Raw genomic sequence first — 7650 nt, forward strand, 5'->3', positions numbered from 1 at the left:
GAAAACTGGAAGTGGCACTGTGGCTCAAGGGGTAGAGTGGTAGCCTTGAGCTAAAGAGCTCAAGGACAACGCCCTGTCCCAGAGTTCAAACCCCACAACTGACCAAAAATAAATCTCTATATATTTTCAGCCATTTAGGTTAAAAGAATTATAAAGAAATATGGCATATCTTTCTATAGAACACAATTGAATCTATCTATGGAATACATTCGAATCAAGCTAGGTACTACTATTGAAGCATTCCTATAATCCTAGGGACTTGGGTGTCTGAGTTGGGAGCAATAAGGTTAAAGCCAGCCTACATAACATAGTGAAACCTTATTTCAAGATAAAAGCCAGATAACAAATTAAATTTTATGATATGATTCTCATCACAAGAATAAATTCAATCTAAGAATTAAAAAATTATTTCAAAAAGTTATAATTGGATTTACTACCACATTTTATGAGCCTACTATAGAGATCGCTAAGCATGGTATGCTGTCTTTAAAGAGCTGGGAAAATAATAACTGTCAACTTAATTGTGTCCCCTGCTGAACTCATTGACTGGGGTGTATAAAAAATTCAGAATAAAAATGAAATCACAAGCTAAGTCTCAAAGAATCATTAAGAGGCATATTTTAGGAACAGAATTAAGAAATGAATCCACAATCAGAAATGTGGATATGGGTAGCAATGATAAAATAACAAGTAATAAAATGTGTTGAATGCTAATGGGTTCTTATTGAGGTTCTCGATGGAATCATCTGGACTTTAATGTTGTTAACGCTACTTTCACTCTCTCAATACCTACATCCTTCCTTCTCCTTCTTCCATTCCTTTCTTTTTGATTTCCTATAGCTAAGTCTAAAATCTTGCTTCTCTAATGTGAAAGTAATATTTATGAAAAAGAACTATTCAAGGTTTTTCACCCTTCTATTATTTTCTCTACTCATTAAAAAAATAAAGAAGTTGGTCCCAACAGAGGGCTTATAATTATTGAATATGTGAATGGTAACCTCAGAAAATAGAGCTCACTTGATACTACAGCTTTGTTAAAGTTCTTGCTTCACAAGGGCACAAAGTCTTTTTATGATGAACTTTTATTGTTATTGTAAAGGCCATGTAGAGAGGGGTTACAGTTATATAAGCCAGTTAAAGAGTACAATTGTTTGAATAATGTCATCCCTCCCCTTGCTCTCAACAAGGTTTTCCATCCTGTACCCATACACAAGTTATATAGATCATTTTCAACACAGTGAGTATCACTGCTATATTTGTTTATCCTTTTACCACCATATCTGTAGATTTCCTTTCTCTCCCAAGGAAAGTTAAAAAAACAAACAAGACAAAATGAAAAGAAAACAAAAATAGCAATGAAGTGTTTCCATTTCCTGTAGCTCATTTTAATTAATATTATTTTATGTGATCAAACATACATAGATACTGTGCCTTTGTGCTCCTCTTCTAAGAATATTCTCCTTTTGTTTCACTGTGTGTGAATGACTACAGATCTGTATATTTTATTTTGTCACAGTGTATTTTGTTTTACCATCAAGTGTGTTTAATTGTAGATTTATAGGCACATTTTGGCTACCATAAATGAGGGAAACTATACAATCTATATTTCTTTGGGTCTGGCTTAGTTCACTTAATTTTTCTAAGTCTTTCCATTTCCCTCTAACTGGTACAATAATCATTCTTTCTATTGGATATGTAGAATTCCATTGTGTATAAACACTATATTTTCATCACTCGGTGGGTAGACAATAGATTCCATATTGAAGCTAAACCTTTATATAACACATGGCACATGGATTGGAATCAGTTCAAAATGTATCAAAGAACTCAGTGTAAGGCCAGCTGCCATGAAAATATTACATGAAGGGGTAAAGGAAACACTAGGGTTCCTATGTACAAGTCAAAACTTCCCACGTAAAGACCCAGAATCACAATGAATCAAAGAAAGACTGGATAAATGTGACTGCAACAAATTGAAAAGTTTCAGCTTGGCAAAGAACACAGCTAAGAAGATAAATAATAGAAAGCCCGCAAAAAGGGAGTTTTTTTTCTTTTTTACCAGCTATGGCATCAGACAAAAGCCTCATATCTAAAATACACTTAAAGCTCAAAAACTCAACACTTCCCCCCCCACAAAACCCTCAAAAACCCTCAACAACCCAATTAAATGGACTAGAGCCTTATAGAGAGACTTCTTACAAGTAAGAATGTGGCCATGAAAGAAATGCAAACTAAAACAATATTGAGATTCCACTTCACTCCAGTTAGAATTGCTGTTAGAAAATTAACAGTAAGAGAGGCTGGCTAGGAAGTGGCCAAAAGAGAACTATAAGCTTGTCCAATCTCTCTGGAAAGCAGTATGAAAGTTCCTCCAACCATTCATCTCTAGAACATAGATTCAATGGAACATGAACAAAGCCACACCAAAGCTACCAACACAACCATGCTCACTAAAGTATAAAATCTTTTGGTGAAAAAATTGTATTATCTAACTAAAGTGAAATAATTAGGACATCTTTTGTCAACTACAGGTCAGAGTGTTACAGAAAAAAAGGTCATTTTTGCAGATGAAATGTTTTACTACAGAAAAAAATTCAAATGGATAAAATCCCTAACAGTTTACAGAGGCAGGTACAGAATTGTAGACAATAGATTCCAGCATTTATAGCGTAATCAGAGATACTGCTTGTACTTTCCCAGTTAACCTGTAATTGTAAGGCATGGGCCTTAAAATATAAAGGGTTTTTTTAAAGAACTGAATTTGTTTATAGTTTACCTTGAAGCTTTAGAGATACTAAATTTTCAAACACCTAGCACGATTGATCTGATATTCATATTTGATAAATTTTCACTTATGTTCAAATATTTAGGGAAAAATTAGTCTATTTAAATTTCCTATTTTTATGGAAATTTATCATAAAATATAACAATTTCATTTCCTATATGAAGTTACCTTTGCCAACCAGATGAGTTACTATCAATTATTGAAATATAATTTTCATTTTGAACCTAAAAGCAATACATAATAATAATAAACGTGGTTGATCTTTATAACATGTAATACAAAAAGTTTTAAAGGATGTTTTGTTTCATTGGGAACTTAAATGATTTGTAAAACTTTGATGGCTTATTTATCATAAACTTACTGCTTAGGAGTAATTATTTGTACAACTCAGATATGGAAAGATGAAATTTCTCATAACAATAATCCTGACATAGAAATACAACAGGTGATGATATATCCTAGCAAAATATAACCCCAGAATGCCCATTTTTAGTAAAATGAAAAAGTGTTATTCATTACCAACATTTTTTTCAGAGAATTGAAATAGATGATGAAAGAAGAAGAAAGGAAATGTGATTTAACTAGGAATCATACTGAGTAAATAATTTCTCCATTACAATCCCTCTTTGTGTTAGTGTGCCCTCAACCAAAGTCTCTGAATACTGGAGAATTTTATAGGCGGTAGATAGTCTATAACTCTCATGAAGACAAAAATTATTCAAAGCATTGAAAAGGTAAACTGTTTGCAGAATTCTTTTCAGGCTAATACCAAAGTAAATTCAGAAAGTTTTACCTGACCAACTCTAGACACTAGTGGCACTTGGGTTTCAGAGAACTAATGCTGGTAAAAAGGAAGAAATTTTGTCAAGTTCTGGTTGTTTGATGTGAAGATGGCCTGAAGTCTTCCCTTCTTCAAAAGGCAAAACTCAGGCAGTTATAAAGTTTCCCTTAATATACATAATTACAATTTTGAGGGTTTCCAAGCACTCTGAATAGGAAATGGGAAGTCATTTATTTCTCCAGTTATCCCAACACTATGCAAATGATTGCCAATATCCATGCATTTCAGTTTTATGAATAAGTATAGCAAACAAAAATTTAAAAAATAAGATTTTATAATGTGCTATGTTAAAAATCCTCAAGGGCTTTCTTTACCCCTAGCCTTCTTAAAACCTGAGTGAAACTCAAAGAGAAGAAATCTCTATCCCACTAACTTAATGTGTGTCAGGCTAATGAACTTAGAACTAAACCCACATTCTGGGCCTTCTGTAATTGAACCCTCCCTAAATCAAGTCTGATATTTGAAGGGATTCTCTCTCTCTACAATCTGCACGATATAAAGGGCCTGGTTGGAACAGCTAGAAGTCTATTGAGAGTAAAACTTTTCTACATCAGTGTGCTTCACAAGAAAGGCAGGCAGTCAGAACTGAAGGCAACGGCCCACGCGGCAACATGCCCAAATTTTATTTTGACTACTGCGACACATATCTCACCCGTGACTCTCCATCTGTGAGAAAGACACACTGCAGTGGTAGGAAACATAACGAGGATGTGAAAGACTGCTATCAGAAATGGATGGAAGAGCAGGCTCAGATCCTGATTGACAAGACAACGGGCTGCATTTCAACAAAGGAAGATACCTCCCACCCCATTCTCTGCTCCTCCTCCTGCCAGGGCAATGATCCCACCACCTCCCAGTCTCCCCTGTCCTCCTCGACCTGGTATGATGCCAGCACCCCACATGGGAGGCCCTCCCATGATTCCAATGATGGGCCCACCTCCTCCTGGGATGATGCCCGCCCGTGGGACCTGCTCCTGGAATGAGGCCACCCATGGGAGGCCACATGCCAATGATGCCTGGACCTCCAATGATGAGGCCTCCTGCTTATCCCATGATGGTGCACACTCGGCCAGGAATGACTCGACCAGACAGATAAGGAAAAGGGGGGCCCTCTATCAGTTTTATATTATTTGTTCAAGTTCATCAGGAGATAATTGTGCTGAGACTCCAGGTATTTTCCAAGTGCATGAGAAGGAAGACTTGCTTCCTTTATCAAGATAATAGATTTGGAGGAGGAGAGAAGTGGGAGAAAAAGTACAGATTTCATTTGTATTGTGAAATGTGAAAATAAAACTGTCAGCTCTTTTAGTTAAAAAAAAAAAAGAAAGAAAGGCAAGCTGTCATTTGGGCTGAGATGGAGTTGGTCTTTTCTAGTTCCCTCAACAATCCAAGCGGAGAGAATAAAAAAGTCAACTGCATTCATCTCCCTCTTTGAAGGAAACTCCTTAGGAAACATGGCCTATATATCTCACAAGGGACGTAAAACTTAAGTTTTCTCCAACAATCGATGTTGGTATTAGCTAACCTGAAAGAATTCTAGTAAGGTGTTGCTATTCTGATAACTATTTTGTAGAATTTGTCACAGTAGGCTTCCATCAATTGATTAAAAAAATGATTCATTGGAAATCAACCAAAATACCTGTTATATAAATTTTTCATTCTGCACTCCTAATAACATTTTCTACAAACTCATTTCCGATTAGTTACACATTAGAATGTCCATGTAAAAAATGACTCTAGTCTTGTAAGTTGGACAATATGATTTTTGACCTAGCAATAGTGGGCTCAAAGTAAAAATAAGTGCTATACAACTGGCACTGGTGGCAACCAAAAATGCAGAAGTGAAGCTGTGGTGGTAATGGCAGAGCACTGACCTTGAGCAAAAAATTTCAGGGACAAAATATGGCCTACAAATACAATGGAATTCTATTCATCCATTAGAATGGCATTGAACCATTCATAAAGAAATGGAAAGACTTGAAGAGGTTTATATTAAGTGAAGCAAACTACCCTAGGGAAACACAGGTCACCTAATTTTCCTTAGTAGTCAGAACTAGAATGTACCTATAAATCTAGAAGTAATCCCAGTAGGTAGCAGCCAAGTGATGATAAATGAATTTAATGAAATATAATAGAAATGATATATTTGCAAGTTGTATACTTCTTTAGGAAAACTAAGTCAAAACCCATCAAAGTGAGTATTAAGATATGGATACCTGCAAGAATAGAGGGATTAAAAGGAGAGAGATAGAAGAATAATGGGAAAAATTAGAATAATGGCAAGAATGTATTATGACACAGAACTGACAAAATAAATGAAGGTAGAGGTGGGTGGTTGGGAGAGGGAATGTTGAAGGGATCACAGATAAAGATTCATTGTATACATAAATTGCTTTGCTAAGTGGCAAAAAAATTAATATAGAACCTAAAACAAGTGAGGGAAGAGTGGGTGATATTAAGAGTGATGATATTAATCAAGAGGCACTGTATCTATAAACTGCTCCATTGAATTCAACTCCTTTGAATCACTAACTAAAGAAAAAAAACTGAACTCTCCAGCTGTCTATGACCTGCCCCCCTCACTATGACCCTATTTAGGCCATAACACCCTAGATGTTAATTTGTGCTATGCATCTGTCTTCTGACTCTCCTCAGGTCACCATGGTTTCTCTCTTTAATTCTCCATTAGTGTTGATCTGGTTTGTTGAGATTGTTTTGCAGCTCTTTCTTGACTATGCTCATGGGGTATTCAAAGCTGCAAGTTAGGGGGAAGATGTCACCTGCTTTCTAATAAGACACCCTATTCGATTCTCAAAACTTGGCTTCTCTGTATCTTGGGTGAAATTCCCGTATAACCAACTTAAGTAAAAGTTAATTAAAAAAACTAAAAAAAAAATCTATGAACAGAGAAAAGTAAATTTACTAGTGATTTAATGGAAGGGATTACAGCAAGTTTACATAACCATTATGAGAAATTATGTTAATAAAGTTGATTCAATTCATAAACATTGCTTTCATTTATTTCATGTTACCCATATGTAGTGAAAACTAAACTTTCTGCTGTCTTCCTTTTCTATTTTTCTTGAACATGTTGTCATTAGTGTTAATTCCTAAATTGTTATTGCAAATATCTGTATGTCTAACCAATTGCTGTATTTTCTTGTGATTATGACTCATTTAATTACATTAACTACTCTGATGGTTTCAGATAATTGATCTTTCATCTCACCACAGAATTCCCTACCTATCTTAATCTAACAAGGACTGAGTTTGTCAGATTAATGCACAGGACATACAGGTAATTTAAGAATGTATATCAGTTTTAGAAACACTAAAGTGACTTTCATTTCCAGTTTGTACCTACCGTCAGTTTGTCCAAAACCTTTGATTGAAACCCTAGCTGGTTTCTTCTTGTAACTTATCAGTGGACAGTGCAAAACATCTTGACAAATATCTTGGGGACAGATCAGAAAAGTAAATAGCACTTATTTCTGGCAGTTTTATTTCCTAAATCCCATTGGATTGGGAGATTTTTTGTCATTCAGAAGATTTTTGCCTATTCACAAGTGCCACTCAATAATAAATTTATCAATTTTTTTCGGTTGGTAATTCTGAAAGTACATTTGAGTACATTTATCTTTCCAACTTTTTATACCAACCTCATGAAGTCCCTAGAACCTTGCTTTTTTCTTTTCTTTCCAAGAGAAAACCTTTGCCTCTTGCTGCATCTGATTTTTCCAAATATCCCACAAGGGTAAAACAGCTAGAAATCATCCTAGTGACTCATTAAAAAATTTACCTCAAAAGTATAGTTGGTTTCTCTCATAATTGACTTTTCATTGCAAATATAACTATATAACTAAGTTTGTTCTTCCTCCACACACTAGGAGAACTGACTTGTCTCTACCTACTACTATATCCCAGTGCTTTCTATCACTACTCTAACATTCTCACATCTTTTTTGCATTGTCTCCCTATTTTGGGGAAAAGAAGAGAAAAACAACTTTAAGAGCAATTTGAGGTT

The 7650-nt window shown here is 35.2% G+C and overlaps 1 pseudogene; it reads left to right on the forward strand.

The window, feature by feature from the left end:
* The first annotated feature begins 4217 nt into the window (after positions 1 to 4217).
* LOC150065714 (U1 small nuclear ribonucleoprotein C pseudogene) lies at positions 4218 to 4722 on the forward strand (annotated as a pseudogene).
* Positions 4723 to 7650: the final 2928 nt, after the last annotated feature.

The sequence above is a fragment of the Megascapheus bottae genome, chromosome 3 (genome assembly GCF_031878675.1).
Source record: "Megascapheus bottae isolate mThoBot1 chromosome 3, mThoBot2.hap1, whole genome shotgun sequence".
NCBI classification, from domain to species: domain Eukaryota; kingdom Metazoa; phylum Chordata; class Mammalia; order Rodentia; family Geomyidae; genus Megascapheus; species Megascapheus bottae.